At 39.0% G+C, this 19,275-nt stretch overlaps 1 long non-coding RNA gene and 1 pseudogene across 3 annotated transcripts in view; one reads left to right on the top strand and one right to left on the bottom strand.

The window, feature by feature from the left end:
- The window catches only part of LOC109501450, a 72,121-nt gene that overhangs the window by 150 nt on the left and 52,696 nt on the right, over window positions 1-19,275 (top strand). Inside the window, exon 1 of one of the 3 annotated variants that reach the window (XR_002159506.3) lies at window positions 22-151. The exons of 1 other annotated variant lie outside the window; for it this stretch is intronic. This is a non-coding gene — a long non-coding RNA (uncharacterized LOC109501450). Of the gene's footprint in view, window positions 1-21; window positions 152-227; window positions 322-19,275 lie in introns of those variants that run through there. One more of the 3 variants, XR_002159507.3, reaches the window with a different exon arrangement.
- LOC101090587 lies at window positions 6,504-7,582 on the bottom strand (annotated as a pseudogene).

The following is a 19,275-nucleotide window of genomic DNA, read 5'->3' as shown; positions in this document are numbered from 1 at the left end:
GCCCGCCCTGGTCCGGGGAGGAGCGGAGGCCACGCCGTCCCGCCCCTCTTGGGTCTCCGCCTTCAGTGCCTTGCTCCTTTGCCCTGGGACTCCCTTGGATCTTGTGGCCTCCGTCCCTCTCCTTTATTGACCTCAGCTGGCTGAATCGTAGGTGCGTATAGCTGAGGGAAGCCCTCTATTCTCCTTTTCTTTCTCCATTCGCTCGTGCGAATTCGCTCCATTCGCTCCACACACGCGCGCGCACACACACACACCCACTTCGGAGAAGTTCAGACCACGCTTAGTTCCAGTGGATGCAAACTACAAGAATCTCTGAAATCAGTACGTGTTTGTTAAGAATTTATGGGGTGCCTGGGTGGCTCAGTCGGTTAAGCTTGGTGGGTTCAAGCGCGATGTAGGGCTCTGCGCTGACGGCTCGCAGCCTGGAGCCTGCTTCGGATTGTGTGTCTCCCTCTATCTCTGCCCTTCCCCCTCTCACACTCTGTCTCTGTCTCTCTCAAAAATAAATAAATAAACATAAAAAAAGTTATCAGACTGATGTGTTTTCTACCAGTCTTATTTCTATGTGTTTGTCTTATTTCAGTCTTATTTCTATGTGTTCTGTATTCCTACAGAAAATCATAGATATATGTGTGAATGTTTTAAAGCTATTACAAATATCCACTTCTTTTATTTATTCAAAAATGTATTTTGGAGTTTCTCCATATTTGTATAATTACACTTTATTATTCTGTTTCTACGGTTTTAACATCGTTTATTACTATTTAATTTTCTGGTAAGTGTACTTCAAATCTAAAAAGTTCTCTTCTAGTTTTGGTTTGTCAAGAATTTTTAAGTTGATGAGTATCACATGCTTTTCTTTGCTATTTACTGAGGTGATCACATAATTTCTCTATGTTCTTTTGTTAATGTATGAATTATACATTTTCAGATGTTACACCATGCTTGGATTGAGATAGCTAGATAGTTATGAGTAACACATTGGTCATACTCTATAGGTTTTTATATGCTTTTGTTGTCTCAAATTTATTTCGAAGTGTGTTATAAAATTTTCAGTGTCGTGGCTTGTTTGTAGTTTTGTTTTCAGGTTTTGGTGTTAGACTTTTGCTGACCTCATAAAATGGTTTGAGAAGTATTCTCTTTTCCTCTACTTGTGAAAAAAGACCAAAACATTTGTATAGGAATGGTGTTATTCCTTCCTTGAATGTTGATAGAATTCACCAGTGAAACCATTTGGGTTTGTAGTTTTCTTTGATAATGAATTCAGTTTTTAAAATTGAAGTACAGTTGTCATACAATATTAGTTTCAGGTGTACATAGTGATTCAACATTTATATACATTAGTAAGTGATCTCCATCAGAAGTCTAGCTACCATCTGTCACCATACAAAGTTGTTACAGGTTTTGAAATAGCAATTCTTTTTTATGGCTGAGTAATATTCCATTGTATATATTTATACCACATATTCTTTTTAAAAAATTTTTTTGTAATGTTTGTTTATTTTTGAGACAGAGCATGAGCAGGGGAGGGGCAGAGAGAGAGGGAGACACAGAATCCGAAACAGGCTCCAGGCTCTGAGGTGTCAGCACAGAGCCCAATGCGGGGCTTGGACCCATTAACTGTGAGATCATGACCTGAGCCCATGTCAGGACGCTTCTACAACATTAGTATTAGTTTGTTCTTTTTCTAGTTCTTTTAGGTGTAAGTTTATTTGAGATTTTTCTTGTTTCTTGAGATTGGCCTGTATTGCTATAAGCTTTCCTCTTAGAACTGTGTTGTCTGCATCCTGCAGGTTGTGGACCATTGTGTTTCCATTTTCATTTGTCTTAAGGTATTTAATAACATTTTTTTTAATGTTTTTAATTTAGTTTTGAAAGAGAGAGAGAGAGACAGAGAATGAGTGGGGGAGAGCAGAGAGAGACACACACACAGAATCCAAAGTAGGCTCCAGGCTCTGAGCTGTCAGCACAGAGCCCGATGTGGGGCTCGAACTCATGAACCGTGAGATCATAATCTGACTGAAGTCAGATGCTTAACTGACTGAGCCACTCAGGCGCCCCTGTCTTAAGATATTTTTTTAATTTCCCCTTTGATTTTTTTATTAGCCCATTGGTTGTTAAGTAGAATGTTGTTTGGCCTTCATGTGTTTTTTGTTTGTTTGTTTGTTTCCATTTTTTTTCTTGCAAGTGATTTCTAGTTTCATACTGTGTGGTCAGAAAAAATGCTTGATATTATTTAATTCTTCTTAAATTTATTGAGACTTGTTTTGTGGCCTAACATGTGATCTATTGGGAGAGTATTCCCTGTACACTTGAAAAGAATGTGTAGTCTGCTGTTTGGGGATGGAATGCTCTGTATATCTATTAAGTCCACCTGGTGTAACGTGTCGTTTAAAACCACTGTTTCCTTGTTGATTTTCTGTCTGGATGATCTATCCACCAATGTCACTGCTATTATTTCATTTACTGTCAATTCTCACCTTTATGTCTGTTAATATTGCTTTATATGTTAGGTGCCCCTGTGTTGGGTGCATAGATGTTTATAGGTGTTATATTCTTTGGTTTCGTTGATCCTTTTATCTTTTGTAATGCCATTCTTTGTCTTCAGTTACAGTCTGTGTGTTACTGTGTTTTTGTCTGATATAAGTATTACTCCAGCTTTCTTTTTACTTCTATTTGCATGGGCTATCTTTTTCCATCTCTTCACTTTCAGTCTGTGTATGTCTTTATATCTGAAGTGAGTCTCGTGTAGGCAGCTTATAGATGGGTCTTGTTTTTTATGTTTCTTTTTTTTTTTTTTTTTTACCCATTTACACACCTTGTGCCTTTTCTTTGGAGCATTTGGTTCATTTAATTTAATGTAGTTATTGATAGATAGGTACTTACTGCTGTTTTGTCAGTTGTTTTCTGTTTTTGCTGTTCTTCTCTGTTCCTTCTCTTGCTCTCTTTGTGATTTGGTGACTTTCCTTTGTGTTATGTTTGTATTCCTTTTTTGTGTATCTGTTATTTATAGGATTTAGTTTTGTGGTTTATATATAACATGAGGTTCATTCTGTTTTAAGTTGATGGTCATTTAAGTTCAAGTTAAAAGCACCATAGTTTAACCACCCTTACCACATTTTATGTTGTTATTATATTTTACATATTAATATGTTGTGTATCCTTTAATTATTGTGGGTCTAGATGATTTTACTACTTTTGTCTGTCAGTCTTCATAACTCACTCTGGTTGATTATTTATCTTTACTATGTGTTTACCTTTACCAGTTGCATTTTATTTTTTTTCACAATTTTCTTATTTCTAGTTATGGCCTTTTCTTTTTTCATGTAAAGAAGTTTCCGAAAGGTTTCTTGTAAGGCTGGTTTGATGTTAATGAACTCCATTAGCTTTTGCTTATCTGAGAAGGTCTGATCTATTGTTCAATTCTGAGTGATAACTTTGTCAGGTAGAATATTCTTGTTTTAAATGTTTTCCTTTCAACACCTTGAATATATTGTACTGCTTCCTTCTGGCCTGTGAAATCTGAAAAATCAGCTGATAGTTTTTTGAGGGTCCCCTTATACATAACTAGTTGCTTTTCTGTTGCTACTTTAAAGATTTTGCCTTTAACTGTTGACACTGATTATTATGTGTCTTGGTGTGGGTCTCTTTAGGTTCATCTTGTTTGGGACTCTATGCTTCCTGGAATGGGATATCTGTTTCCTTCACCACGTCAGGGAAATTTCTGTCAATATTTCTTCAGATAGGTCTTCGACCCCTTTATGTCTCTCTTCTTCTGGTACCCATTATGCAAATGTTTCTCTGCTTCCCACATGTTGTTGCTGAGAATGTTGCCCCAGAGGTCCCTTAAGCTATCCTCATTGTGTTTGATTATTTTTTCCTTTTGCTGTTCCAGTTGGGTAGTTTCCACTATTCTGTCATCCAGGTTTCTGATCCATTCTTGTGCATCATCTCATCCACTGGTATTTTCTTCTAGTGTGTTTTTTCATTTCAGTTTTTCTTAGGCTCTGATTGATTCTTTTTATATGTTGTTTGTCTTTGTTGAAGTTCTCAGTGTGTTCATGCATTCTCCCGAGTTTGGTGAACATCTTATGAAAATTAATTTGAACCTTTATCAGGTATATTGCTTCTCTCTCTTTTCTTTAGTTCTTTTTCTGAGGTTTTGTCTTGTTCTCTTGTCTTGAGCATATTCCTCTGTCTCTTTCTTGTGCCTGTTTGTGTTTGTTTCTGTGTATTAGGTAAATCAATTATATCTTTCAGTTTTGAAAGATTGGCTTTATGCAGAAAGTGTCCTGTCAGGCTCAGTTGTGCAACCCCTCTCCCACCTCCTCATTCTTGAGCCAGGTGCCTTAGAGGGCTCTCCTGTGTGGGCTGCACGTACCCTTCTTTTATAGCTGGGTTGCACTTGGTGTGAACTCCCTGGTGTGCAGGGCAGTTGTGCAGCTTTTTGTGAGGGCTTCCCATGTCGGCTCTGGATGTCCTGGTGAGTGGGGATGGTCCTTGGTCTGTCTGGCTGAGAGTACAGGCCATAACCACTATGGGCATGCTTGTGTCAGAGTTGGCTCCTTGTGCAGCTGGCTGTGAAGTCCTGCTGCAGCAGCTGTGGCCATGTGTGTGGGTGGAATAGGCTTCCACTGTGGCTGGCTGTGACCTCCAGGTGTGACTATTGCAGGTGCCCTAGTATTTGGCTCTTTTCCCCTGGGGTGGAGGTTGCTTGCTGGGGATGGGAGTAGTGGGAGGCCAGGGCTCCAGTACAGCTGCCTCCACCCCCAGGTGTGGCAGGGTGGGAGCTGCTTTGGAGGGGTGCTGGGCTGGGCTGGTACAATCTGCAGAGAAAGGCTGGGGCCAGGTGATTGGTGTTACCATAGTAGGTAGAGTGTCAGAAATGGCTCCTGCCAGGCTGGAACAGCTAGGTAGAAGGGAAATGAAAAAAAAAAAAAAAAAAAAAAAAAAGAAGAAGAAAAAGGTGTCTGGTAACACACCCATCTTTGGAAAATGTTCTAACAGATCCCTGCCCCTCTGGCACATGTCCTGAAATTGGTCAGTGAATCTCTTTTCAGCACCCAGGTGCTTTTCCAACTGCTGCCTCTGCTCTGGAACTTGGGATGATTGAGGTTATGCACCTGCCCTAAAGCATGGAACATACGTTTCCTATTGCCTTCTGGGTCTCCCACACATAAGTCCACTGGTTTTCAAAGCCAGATATTATGGGCACTCATCTTTCCCGTGCTTAGCATAATGCTCTCTAGCTCCCAGTCTCTTAACTGGGGATCCAGATGTGGGGCTTGGACTCCTTGTTTCTCTTGGAGGGCCTGTATGTTTGATACCCTTCTGCAGGGGATCATTGTGCAGGAGGTGTGGGTACTAATTAGATAATGTCTTCACCCCCTCCCACCCATATTAATGTGGCTTTTTCTTTTTTTCCTTAGTTGTGTATGACATGTTCTGGTAGTCTTCAGTTTGTTTTCAAAGATAGTTGTTCTTTACATAGTTGTAGATTTTGGTATGTCCATGGGAGGAAGTGAGCTCAGGATCTTCTTACTTTGCCATCTTGATCCCTCCTCCTGAATTCAATTTCCTTGAAAGATGAAGCACTCTTGAAAATTTCTGTTTCATTTTGTTTCAAGTTTGATAAAAGGTTCTTCGTGAAATTTGTTTATTTATGCTGTCAAACTTTTGACATAAAGTTGTTCATAAATATAGTCTTATATATGATCTGTAGTGAGAACCCCACTTTGATTCCTGATTTTGGTGATTTTTTTTTTCCTTTTTCTTCATCTTTGTAACTCGGGTTTTTTTCTCCAAAGAAACAGCTTTTGTCTTAATGTTCTCTTTTGTTTGTCTATTTTCCATTTTATTAATTTCTGTTCTCTATTATACATTCTACTTACTTTGGTTTTACTCTTCTTTTTCCAGCTTGATTAGTAGAACCTTACATCAATGATTTGAGACCTTCTGTTCTTTTTGTTTCTATGTATGTGTGTATGTATTTTAAAGATAAAGTGGGTATTTATTTGTACTTAAACCTATAAACCACCAGCCAAGCTGGCCCTCAGCTTTCTACAAATGAATAATGAACAAGTTAGGAGTTGTAATTAAACCAGCACAGGGGGCAGAGTAAATCAGTGATGCACATTATAACTTAACCCATCACCATAACAGTTGAAGTTGTTAACAAGCCTCACAATCTCAGAAAATACAAATAATCCTTCATCACATGTCTTTGTATTTTTATTTCCCATTCTTGAGGTTGAATTCTGGAGCCGAAAGATGTCCAATTTAGTATTGTATCTAGTTATATATAGCCAGAAACATCTTTTAGCATGTTGTCTATAGCAGCCAAAGCTACGGAATCCTCTTTGATTAGACTGCAACCATACTCCCTTGATTGACAGAATAAGCATAATGAAAAACAATATCAAGGAAGAGATACAGACCGTAAAAGACAAATCCTAGGAGAAGTAATACAGCCACCACCCACATTGAGATTGATATATTCATCGTCACACATCTTTAGGCTGTATGTTCAGAGTAATTTGGGAATAAATCTGTTGTTTCCTGAGTACTAAAATACTTAGTGGTTTGCTGTATTACACTATGGCTTTCCCTAGCAGTTAGTTTTTGTCTTTCTGTCTGTCTTAATGTTTATTTATTTTTGAGAGGGAGAGACAGAGTGTGAGTGGGGGAGGAGCAGAGAGAGAGGGAGACACAGAATCCGAAGCAGGCTCCAGGCTCCGAGCTGTCCGCACAGAACCCGACACAAGGCTCCAACCCATGAACTGTGAGATCATGACCTGAGCTGAAATTGGATGCTTAACCTACTGAGCCACCCAGCTGCCCCTCTCCAGCAGTTTCTAAGATGGACTCCAAATTGCTGACAGAATTTTGCTGGAACTGGATCTGGGCTGCAGGGATTCCTCTCCACAGTTGTGGAGCTGATTGTTCCAGGTCTGGCTGTTGCAGGCTTGGGGATACCAGGTCTGACTGTTCCAGTAATAGTTGCTCCATATTGGAGGGTTTCCGGAAGTTCATCAGGTATCCCTGGTGATAGGAATAGAAGTCTGGGTATTCTGGAGAGCTGAGTCACCCTGTTGTTATTCTTTGGCCAGTTGTTTTTCTGCCATCTCTTACATTTCATTCTCTGGTTTTGGAACCAGGTCTTAAACTGCTTATAGCTAAGGTTCAGAATGTTGGAAAGTTCTTGCATCTGCTAGAGACTGAGGTATTTCTGTGTCTGAAATCTCTCATTGAGTACATACAGCTGGGTTTGAGATAAGATGGCTCTGATCTTCTGTTTGTTGCCCTGAGCTGTATCTTCCTTCTTCCCTGTGATCTTCTCTGTAGAAGTGCGTAGTACTTTTACTCTGGGACTGGTGGAAGTATTGGGCCTGTACTGAACAAGCAGATCCATGGAGGAAGGAAGAGGAGCGATAGTCTCTGTGTGTGGGGTCTCAGCAGATGACATTTCCAAGGATGCATAATTTCCTTCAGGCCCATAAACCTCATGCATTGGAGAAGAGTCCCTAGAATTGGGTGCTTTGGGGCAAAGTGGGCATTGGGGCTGAGCTGGATCCACACTCATGTTGCTGAATAGAGGGTAGAGAGAAAAAAAAGAGGGAGATACAGGCTTATGTATTTAGATGGAAGAACTTAGAGAAATATGAAGATCTCCAGAGGTAAGAGTATCAGAAAGAATGAAGTGGCGTCACCACTGAAATAGCTAAGCGTCAACCAACCCAATTTACCAAAACACTCAATTTTTTTATTGAAATTCCATCTAGTTACCTTATAGTGTAATATTAGTTTCAGGCATAGAATTTAGTGATTCACCACTTCCCAGTGCTCATCACAAGTGCCCTACTTAATACCTATCATCCATTTGACCCATACCCCCACCTACCTCCCCTCCAGCAACCCTCAGTTTGTTGTCTATAGTTAAGAATCTGTTTTATGATTCTTAAACAGAATCTTTGCCTCTCTCTCTTCTCCCCACCCCACATTCATCTGTTTCGTTTTTTAAATTACACATGAGTGAAATCATATGGGATTTGTCTTTCTTTGATGGACTTATTTTGCTTAGCATAATACTCTGTAGCTCCATCCACGTTGTTGTAAATGGCAAGATTTCATTCTTTTTTAATGGCTGATAATCTTCCATTGCATATATATAACTTCTTTATCCATTGTTCTATCGATGGACACTTGGGCTCCTTCCATAATTTGGCTATTGTAAATAATGCTGCAATAAACATAGGGGTGCATATATCCTTTCAAATTAGTGTTTTCATTGTTTTTATAGTATAATATTTTTATCACTATATTTTGCCATTTTTATTACAATATGTCTTGGTGTGCATCTGCTTTTGTAATTTTTGGGAGTTCTCGGTGTCATCTGGATCTGGATGTCAATTTCCTTCCCCAGGTTAGGGAATTTTTCAGCTATTATTTCTTCAAATAAATTCTCTGCCCTCTTTTCCCTTTCTTCTTCTTTTCTCTTCTTCTCCTGTAATATGAGTGCTGCTCTGTTTGATGGAGTCACTGAGTTCCGTAAGTGAATTCTTGTTTTGCATAATTCTACCTCTTTCTTTTGTTCAGCTTGATTACTTTAATTACTGTGTCTTTTAGGTCACTAATTTGTTTCTCTGCTTCTTCCAGCCTGCTGTTTATTCTGTCAAGCATGTTTCTCTTTTTTATTGAGCCCTTTATCTGTACTATGTTATTCCATATCTGTATGTTAATGGTCTCGCTGGTGTCCTCCACTCTTTTCTCAAGTCAAGTGAGTATTCTTTTTTTTTTTTTTCAACGTTTTTTATTTATTTTTGGGACAGAGAGAGACAGAGCATGAACGGGGGAGGGGCAGAGAGAGAGGGAGACACAGAATCAGAAACAGGCTCCAGGCTCTGAGCCATCAGCCCAGAGCCTGATGCGGGGCTCGAACTCACGGAGCGCGAGATCGTGACCTGGCTGAAGTCGGACGCTTAACTGACTGCGCCACCCAGGCGCCCCAAGTCAAGTGAGTATTCTTATGATCATTGCTTTAAATTCTCCATCAGGTGTGTACTTATATCTGTTTCGCTTAGATCCCTGGCCATGGCCTTGTCTTGTTCTTTGATTTAGGTGAAATTCTTCTGGTGCCTGGAGTGGCTCAATCATTGAACATCAGATTTCAGCTCAGGTCATGATCTCACCGTTTGTGAGTTCGAGTCTCACATTGGGTGAGCACAAGCCCTGCTTCAGGTGAACACGAGCCCTGGTTCTGGCAAGCCCCACTTCTCTCTCTCTCTGTCTCTCTCTCTCTGTCTCTGTCTCTGTCTGTCTCTCTCTCTCTCTCTCTCTCTCTCTCTCTCTCTCTCTGCTTTTCCTGGGATTCCCTCTCTTTCTCTGCCCCTTGCTTACTTTCGCCCTCTCCCCCTGCCCCCCAAAAAAGAAATTCCTCTCTCTTCTCATTTTGTCTAAGTCTTTGTGCCTGCTTCTGTATGCTAGGAAAGTCAGCTATACCTCTTGTTCTTGAGAGTAATGGTTTTATGAAGAGGAGGTGCCTAAGTATAGTATCACCTATTCCCCGGGCCTGGTGGTTTCTAGACTATCTCCATTGTATGCAGCGTGTGCTTGCTTTGCTGTTGTGTCCTGGCTGCTTTATCTCTCAGGCCAGTAGTCTGCAGAGGCTCTCTTTGTTGTGGGCAGTGTTTCGTCCTTGGCCTGGATGTGGTGAGTTTTACCTAGGTGTCTTCTGGTCTGCTTGTGATGTGAGACCTGTCACCACTGTGCCACTGCTGCCAGAACCAAGGGTCCCCCGAACTCCCATGTCAGGAGATGAGGTGTGAGCATGGGTTTGGGCTGGTCTGGGAAGGGCCTGCCCTGTTGGTACTGAGGCAAGCGTGACAGGAAAGGACACCTCCACCAGAGTGTGGGGGTGTGGGCCTTGGTGTAAGCAAGTTAGGTAGCAAGTGTCTGTGCTGGTTCCTACAGGTGGTCCCGTGCTTATGGTGAGGGACAGGGTGGGAAATGGTGCCTGTGAGTTCTTTTCTTCCAGAAGGGGACTCTCTGTGAATACTCCCTCTCTGTGACATGCTCTGAGATGAGCAACTGGTAACCTCACCATGTGTGCCCCAGGTTCTTTTCAGATAACTGTTTCCATGTCCTAAGTCTACAGAGTATTTGACCTGCCTTTTCTTCAAGAGTAGCCCGATATCCTCCAAGCTCTCCCAGAGCCAAGCTGACCTTTAAAACTGTAGGCTTTAAGCACAACTGGGTGCAAGAACTCAAGCAATTTGGGCCCTCTTGCTTTCCTAGCCAATTGCTCTGGGGATTTGTTTTCCCCTCTGTGTTTGTCTCTTGCTTTTCTCTGTGGCCACAGCTCCCTCCTCACTGCAGTGGCCACAATGTATTTCTCTCCCAGACCTGTCTCGGTACTTGCTGTCTTCTTCGATATGGCCTCTCCCTTTAGTTGTGGAGTTTGTTTTGCCAGTCTTCAGGTTGATTTCTGGGGTATTTAGGATCATTTGATAGTTATCTAGATTTGTTCGTGAGGAGAGGTGAGCTTAGGTCCCCCCTACTCTGCTAGCTTCCCCTGTCTCAAGAATCCCGTTCTTTTATTAAGCCAGAAAGAAAATACCTTTGCAAAAATAGAAAAAATGTCATTCTTCTCACTACTTATGGGGGAAATGGATTAACTGTTTTTTATAAAGGTATGTCATCCACATTAAGATGTAATAGATTTTGAATTTTTATTTTTAATTAATAAGTAAATATTTTAAAACATCAGTTTTCATGTGATACAGGAAATATCAATGGATATATCCCATATAAACGAAAGCTCCTTGGGGACTCTTGGTAATTTTCAAAAGTGTAATAGAGTCTGAAGACAAAAATGTTTTAGAATCGAGTGTTAGAACTACAAACTGTGATGCAAAATTTTGAGGAAGGACATTTCATTGGAGTTAATGCCCATTCTATGAATTACAGTAGTGTATGGCATATTGATAAAATTAGACGCAGAATATTTCGAAGTTATTTTGTGCCATAGGACCTAAAATATTTCATTAAAAGCAGAAGAAAAAAATGATCTCTGCTAGTCTTTGTGTGGATTAGCAAAAGCCACTTTTTTTTTTTTAAGCAAAAGCCACTTCTTCCTTCAGCCACTTTACTGCCATCTAGTGGAAAGTAATTGTAATAAATACACAACTCTTTTAGGACTGTAGTGTGAATGATGCCCCATTGAATTGTGTAGTACACAGTTGGTTGTGGCAGCTTTGAATATTGGTTCTCAACCACTTCTCAGACAAAACTATGAGTTCAAGAAGTTTGAGAACCACTGGCATGAGCAAAGGTACAGAGATGGGATTGAACACAATGGGTTCACAGAGCAAGACTACAGTGATCTGAGTACAGCAAACAATTGCATTAGGAATGGTAGGAAGTAAAGTTTTTAGGCAGACTAAGATCATTGGAAATGTTGAGGTTTGAGGAATTAGGTGGTTGGTGGTCATTGAAGGTTCAGAGCGTTAGCATGTAGAAGTAGTTTAGGAAACTAGATCGGTGGGTAAATAGATGGTGGATGGATGGGTGGGAGCTTGAATGGCCAGCTAGGAGCTGGGTGGTCTTCAGAACAGGAGATCAGCAAAGAAGTTACCAAGTGTCTTGATACACCTTCTCCTTGGTTGTAGCTGTCTGTCAGAATGGGAAAATAGGAATGTCCTGTCAGACAATAAACATTGAGTCTAGATTTTAGATTGAAAAAATAGAAGTCTCAGTGATTGCCTTTTGAGCTTTTTAATTTTCTCAGAGGAACACTGACACAACTGCTTTATTCATGAGAGAGAGGTGACCTAGAGGCAAATGTTCAAATAATTGGTAAAGTTAACACCAAGATCACCCTTTATTAAAGAAAATTTTTACTTTGCTGCCCTCTTCTGGAAATTATATAATTGCTTAAATAATTCTTAACACTGTTGGTCAATTAGTGTGGGCTGAATTGCCATTGAAAGGCTGGAACGAACTGCAAAAGAAGGAAATCAAGGTAAAATATAAAAAAGAAATGAAGCCAAACCAAAAAATATACAAATTTAGAAATATTTTACCAACTTATATTTGAAAATTTCTAATATGTGGAAAAGTACAATGAACAGCCATCTATCTTTTTTGTAGTTTCACCAATTGTTAATATTTTGCAATATTGCCTCCCTTTCTCTTTTTTTTTCCTTTCCATTTGAACACTAATTCTCCATATCGACTTTACAAGAACAACATTTTTCTAAGTAATCCCAATATCCTGTCTTTTAAAATGAACATTAATTCAGTATCATGACTATATAGTCCATACTCAAATTTCTCTCATCTCAAAAATGACTTTGCTAGCTATTTTTTCTTTTGTTATTTGTTTTTTAAATTGGATCATAGTTTACGTATTGCTTTTAGTCTGTTTTAATCTGGTCTAATTTAGTCTACCCCTGCTTTTGTTTTTCATGACCTAAAACTTTTACGAAGAGATCAAACCTGCTGTCTTACATAACTGTTTTATGTTCACCATTTGGTGAGAGGGATATTTATGATGTATATTATATATAATGTGTGCTTCTTATTGCATCACATCAGGAGGGACATCATTTCAGGCTGTCCTAGTATTGTTGATACTACATGTGATCACTTTTTTAAAAATGACAACAGACCTTCACTGGAAGATAATGGTTTCCCTTTGTATTTATGAGTAATTTCTAGAGTGATGCTCTGTGACCATGAGAGTATCCTTTTCCCCAACATTTCACAGTGGTTTCAGCATCAATGAGGATTTTTTGCCTGGTCTGTTATTACACTGGGGTTCATGAAGTGATGTGTTTTTAATTTTTTTTTAATGTTTACTGATTTTTGAGAGAGAGGGAGAGAGCATGAGTGGGGGAGGGGCAGAGAAAGAGGGAGACACAGAATCTGAAGCAGCTTCAGGTTCTGAGATGCCAGCACAGAGCCTGACGCAGGGCTTGAACTCATGAATTGTGAGATCATGACCTGAGCTCAAGTTGGACCCTCAACCAACTGAACCACCCAGGTGTCCCAAAATGATGTGTTTTAATTGATCCCCATTTCTATATTTATTAGTTTATTAGCTGATATTCGTTTGTAAAAAACAGCTTTCCTTTTCTCATTCTCTGCCCTCTTGTAATCACTGTGGATTCATGGGTCTTTTTTTATTCAGCATGATAACGTCGTTATCCCACTTACTGATCAAATTGCCCCAAATTTATTCTGTAGGAGCCCTGTTAAGCTGCATCCTTTATTTAATTAATTTATTTTATTTTGTTTTGTTTTGTTTTATTTTATTATTTATTTTATCTTTTTAATGTAATTTTTCTAAATTTACATCAAAATTAGCATATAGTGCAACAATGATTTCAGGAGTAGATTCTTTAGTGCCCTTACCCTTTTAGCCCATCCCGCCTCCCACACGGCTTCCAGTAACCCTCTGTTTGTTCTCCATATTTAAGAGTCTCTTATGTTCTGTCCTCCTCCCTGTTTTTATATTATTTTTGTTTCCCTTCCCTTGTGTTCATGTGTTTTGTCTCTTGAAGTCCTCATATGAGTAAATTCATATGATATTTGTCTTTCTCTGACTGACTAATTTCACTTAGCATAATACCCTCCAGTTCCATCCATGTAGTTGCAAATGGCAGGACTTCATTCTTTTTGATTGCTGAGTAATACTCCATCGTATATATACACCACATCTTCTTTATCCATTCATCCATTGATGGACAGTTGGGCCCTTTCCATACTTTGGCTATTGTTGATAGTGATGCTATAAACATGGGGGTGCATGTGTCCCTTCGAAACAGCATACCTGTATCCCTTGGATAAATACCTAGTAGTGCAATTTCTGGGTTGTAGGGTAGTTCTGTTTTTAGTTTTTTGAGTAACCTCCCTACTGTTTTCCAGAGTGGCTGCACCAGCTTGCATTCCTATAAGTTGCATCCTTTAAAAAAAAAAAAAAGTTTACTTATTTATTTGGGGAGAGAGCACGAGTGGGGGAGGAGCAGAGAGAGGGAGAGAGAGAGAATCCCAAGCAGGCTCTGTGCTGTCATCTCAGAACCCAAAGCTGGACTCAGTATCATGAACTGTGAGATCATGACCTGAGCTGAAATCAAGAGTAAGATGCTTAACTGACTGAGCCACCCTGTCACCTGAGCTGCATCCTTTTGACATGTCCCATTAGGCTTATATACTAGGCTCACTTCTTATTTTATTGTGCCAGATCTGAAAGTAGCTGTTTATATGAGGATCCCTGTTTTGTTTTGTTTTTCATTTAGGTTTTCAGCCTTAGAAACAAAGATTGAGAAGCTAGGTGTGCTCGGTGTTACTAAAAACTGTATTTTAAAAACCATGCGTTCATATCCAGTTGAAATTTACTAACATTTGATTTTTCCCCACCTCCTCCATTCATATTTGTATCTTCCTTCTCTCACACTGAAAACCCTCTTCCTTGGTGGCATCAATATATTTCTTTTTTTTTTTTTTTAACATTTATTTATTATTGAGAGACAGAGAGAGACAGAGCGTGAACAGGGGAGGGGCAGAGAGAGAGGGAGACACAGAATCTGAATCAGGCTCCAGGCCCCGAGCTGTCAGCACAGAGCCCGATGCGGGTCTTGAACTCAGAAACCGTGAGATCATGACCTGAGCCGAAGCGGGACACTTAACCGAGTCACCCAGGTGCCCCAATATTTCTTATTCACTGTATCCTATAAAATGCAAAATGCTTTGAGAATTACAACATCACTACTGAAACCAAATATGTATTTGCTTTCCTTTGTTCTTGAATATATCCCACCAGGAATATACAGTCAGAAAACTGGTCTCGTTAAACTATAAATATATTTTAAAAAATTTAAGTTTATTTATTATGAGAGAGAGAGAGAGAGAGAAGAGAGCGCATGCATAAGCAGGGTAGGGGCAGAGGGAAGGAGATAGAATCCCAAGTAGGCTCCACACCATCAGGGCAGAGCCTGATAATGGGGCTCCAACTTACTAACTGTGAGATCATGACCTGAACCAAGATCAAGTATCAGATGCTTAACCGACTGTGCCACCCAGGTGCCCCATTCAGCTATAAATATTTTAATTAAGTTAGAAATCAACTGTATTTTTTTAGTCAATAATTTCTCCTTGCCATTTAGTTCAACAAACCTGAGTCTGTTTCAGTCTCTGTATTAGTCAGTGAAGGCACAGAAATAAGATACTGTTCTTACAGCTGCAAAACTCACAGTCTCATACAGAAGAAAGGTAATTCAAAGAGTATAGGCAAGTAGTGAGAGGACCAAAAAGTTAAGTTAGGGATGCCAAAGCATTACAGAAGAGAATCATCTGACTCAGCATGGGTAGGGGTGACCTTTAGAGGAATTAAGAGTAAGTCTTGAAGGACAAGTTGGAGTGAATCAAGTGAAGAGAGGGGCAGGGGTAGAAGAGTGTGATGACAAGAGAGACCATATCATATGTTGGGAAATAGCAATAGCAGGGAAGGTATCTTGGTCATGAGAAGGTGATAGTTTAGAAGGTGATGGAGTAAAGCAGAGGTCAGACCATGAAAAGAACCTCTTAAGCATCTAGACTACTTCGCTTTGCTTTTACTCCTACATAAGTTTTTTTTTTTTTAATGACATACAGTACTGTATTAGTTTTACAGGTACAACAATGATATATGTGTATTTTGCAAAATGATCACCACAATAAGTCAACATCCATCACTACATGGGTATAATTTTTTTCTTGTGATGATAATTTGTAAGATACTCTCTTGAATATACAATATAGCTGTCACCATGTTGTGCTCATTACTGTACGTCCCTAGGACTTACAGCTGGAAGTTTGTACCCTTTAACCATCTTTACCCATTTTGACCTCCTACTAACCCCCCTACCCTGAAAACTGGCAACCACCAATCTGTTCTCTGTATCTAGGTTTTTTTTTTTCTTTTTTTTTTAAGTTCTACATATTTGTGGATCATGCGGTCTTTGTCTATTTCTGATGTAATTATTTCACGTAGCTTAACATCTTCAAGGTCCATCCATGTTGTTAAAAAGGGTAGGATTTCTTTCTTTTTTACAGCTGAATAATATTTATGCACACACACACACTGACACACACGCATCTTTAACCATTCATCCATTCGATGGACGGTTAGGTTTTTTTCATGTCTTGGCTACTGAAAATAATGCTGCAGTGAACATAGGGATGCAGATATCTTGTTGAGAAACTGATTTCATTTCCTTTGGATAAATACCCAGCAGTGGAATTGATGGATCATGTGGAAGTTTTGTTTCTATTTTTTTGAGGAAACTTCATACTGTTTTCCATAGTGGCTGCCCCATTTTACATTCCCTGAGGTGATGTCTCATTGTGATTTTGATTTGCATTTTCCTGATTAGTGATGTTGAGCACCTGTTCATATGTCTAGCCATTTGTATGTTACCTTTAGAAAACTATTCAGATCCTCTGTGCATCTTTTAATCAGATTGGTTTTTGCTACTGAGTTGTGAGTTCTTTGCATATTTGGGGTATTAACCCCTTATGAGACACATGATTTGCAAATATTTTCTACCATTTAGTAGGTTGACTTTTCATTTTGTTGATTTTTTTTTCTGTATAGAAGTTTTTAGTTTCGTATTCCACTTACTAATTTTTGCTTTTGTTGCTTCCACTTTGGTGTCCTATCCAGAAGATTGTTGCCAAGAATTTTTATCCCTGTGTTTTCTTCTAGGACTTTTACATTTTTAAGTCATATGTTTAAGTCTTTAATCCATTTTGAGTTAATTTTTATGAGTAATGTAAGATCAGGGTCAGTTTCATTATTCTGAATACAGTTATCCAGGTTTTCCCAGCACCATTTTGAAGAGACTTTTTTCCTCTTACTGAATATTCTTGACTCCCTTGTCAAATATTAGTTGCCTCTATATGCGAGGTGTATGCCTAGACTCTTCATTTAGTTCCATTTGTCAATGTGTCTATTTTCATGCCAGTACCATCCCATTTTGGTTACTATCGCTCTGTAGTATAGTTTGAAATCAGGAAGTGGGAACTCTCTAGCTTTGTCTTCTTTGTCAGGTTTGCTTTGGCTTTTAGGTGTCTTTAGTGGTTCCATACAAATTTTAGAATTGCCTTTTCTTTTTCTGTGATAATTATCGCTGGAATTCTGATAGAGATTGCATTGACTCTATGGCTTTGGGTAGTATGGACATTTTGACAGTATTCTTCCAGTCTATGAACACAGATTATCTTTTGATTCATTTGTGTTTAATTAAGTTTCTTTCATCATAGTTTTATAGTTTTCAGTGTCTAGATCTTACACCTCCATGGTTACAGTTATTCCTTTGTCTTTTATTGGTTTTGATGCACTTGTAAATGAGATTGTTTTCTTTTTTAAAAATTTTTTGTAATATTTTTAAGCTCTTAAAATTTATTTTGATAGAGATAGAGAGCAAGTGGGGGAGGGGCAGAGAGAGAGAGAGACAAAGAATCCCAAGCAGGCTCTGTGCTATCAGCCCAGAGCCTGATGTGGGGCTTGAACTCATGAACCCTGAGGTCATGACCCAAGCTGAAACCAAGAGTCGGAAGCCCAACTGATTGAGCCACCCAGGCTCCCCTCTTTATTCTTTATTTATTTTTTAGATATTTCATTGTTAGTGTAGAGAAACAGCTGATTTCTGTTCTTTTGTTGTTAGTTTTGTATCTGCAACTTAAAAACTTTTTTTAAATTGAAGTATAGTTGACATGCAATCTTGTATTAGTTTGAAGTGTACTAAGTAATGATTCAATATTTAAATATATTATGAAATGGTCAACCAAACAGTTACTTTGGTATTATTTTGTTTTTAATTTTTTAAAATGTTTATTTATTTTTGAGAGAGAGAGACAGAGCATGAGCAGGGGAAGGGCAGAGAGAGAGATAGAGAGGGAGACACAGAATCTGAAGCAGGCTCCAGGCTCTGAGCTGTCAGCACAGAGCCTGATGTGGAGCTCGAACCCACAAATGGTGAGATTATGACCTGAGCTGAAGTCGGACGCTTAACTGACTGAGCCATCCGTGCACCCCTGTTTTGGTATTGACTGTATTCCTTATGCTGTACTTTTGATCCCATTACTTACTTTATAACTGGAAGTTTGTACCTCTTAGTCCCCTTCAGCTTTTTCCTCATCACCCCTCTCACTCTCTTGCCGTTCCACTCCCCTCTGGCAACCACAGGTTCTCTGTATTTATGAGTCCATTTGTTCACGTGTTTTGTTTTTTACATTCTACATATAAGTGGAATCATGTGGTATTTGTCTTTCTCTGACTTTTTTCACTTAGCATAATGTACCTGCTACGTCTATCCATGTTATGACAAGTGGTTAAGATTTCATTCTTTATTTTTTTATGGCTGAATAATATTTCATTATGGATGTATATATACACATACACATACCCCACACACACCACATCTTCTATTTCCATTCATCTATTGATGGACACTTGGGTTGTTTCTATATTTTAGCTTTTGAAAATAATGCTGCAGTAGACATAGGGGGAAGCATATATATTTGTGATTTAGTGTTTTTGTTTTCTCTGGATAAATACTGAGGAGTGGAATCACTGGATCATATGGTAATTCTAATTTTAATTTTTTGAGGAACCTCCATACTGTTTTTCATAATGGCTGTGCCATTTTGCATTCCCTCCAGTAGTGCATAAGGGTTCTCTTTTCTCCACGTCTTTGCCAACATTTGTCATTTCTTATCTTTTTAATAGTAGCCATTCTGATCAGTGTGAAGTGATTCTTCACTGTGGTTTTGATTTGCATTTCCCTCATGATTGGTGATGTTGAGCATCTTTTCATGTGTATGTTGGCTTTCTGTAGATGTCATTTGGAAAAATAACTATTCAGGTCCTCTGAATAGTTTTTTAATCACATTGTTTGCTTTTCAGTGTTCAGTTGTATGAGTTCTTTATATATTTGGATATTAACCCCTCATTGGATATATCATTTGTAGTTATCTTCTCCTATTCAGTAGGCTGCCTTATTGTTTTGTTGATGGCTTCTTTCTCTGTGCAAAAGGTTTTTTTTTGTTTGATGTAGTCTCTGTAGTTTATTTTTGCTCTTGTTGCCCTTGCCAAAGGAGAGAGAGCCAAAAAATATTGATAAGAATGATGGCTAAGAGTTTATTTCCTATGTTTTATTTTAAGATTTTCATGGTTTTGTCTCCTGTGTTTAGGTCTTTAATCCATTTTGAGCTTATTTTAGTAAGTGGTATAAG

Source organism: Felis catus, chromosome A1, assembly GCF_018350175.1.
Source record: "Felis catus isolate Fca126 chromosome A1, F.catus_Fca126_mat1.0, whole genome shotgun sequence".
NCBI lineage: Eukaryota > Metazoa > Chordata > Mammalia > Carnivora > Felidae > Felis > Felis catus.
Note: the sequence above shows the minus strand (reverse complement) of the source record. Positions and strands in the feature narration are given on the sequence as shown.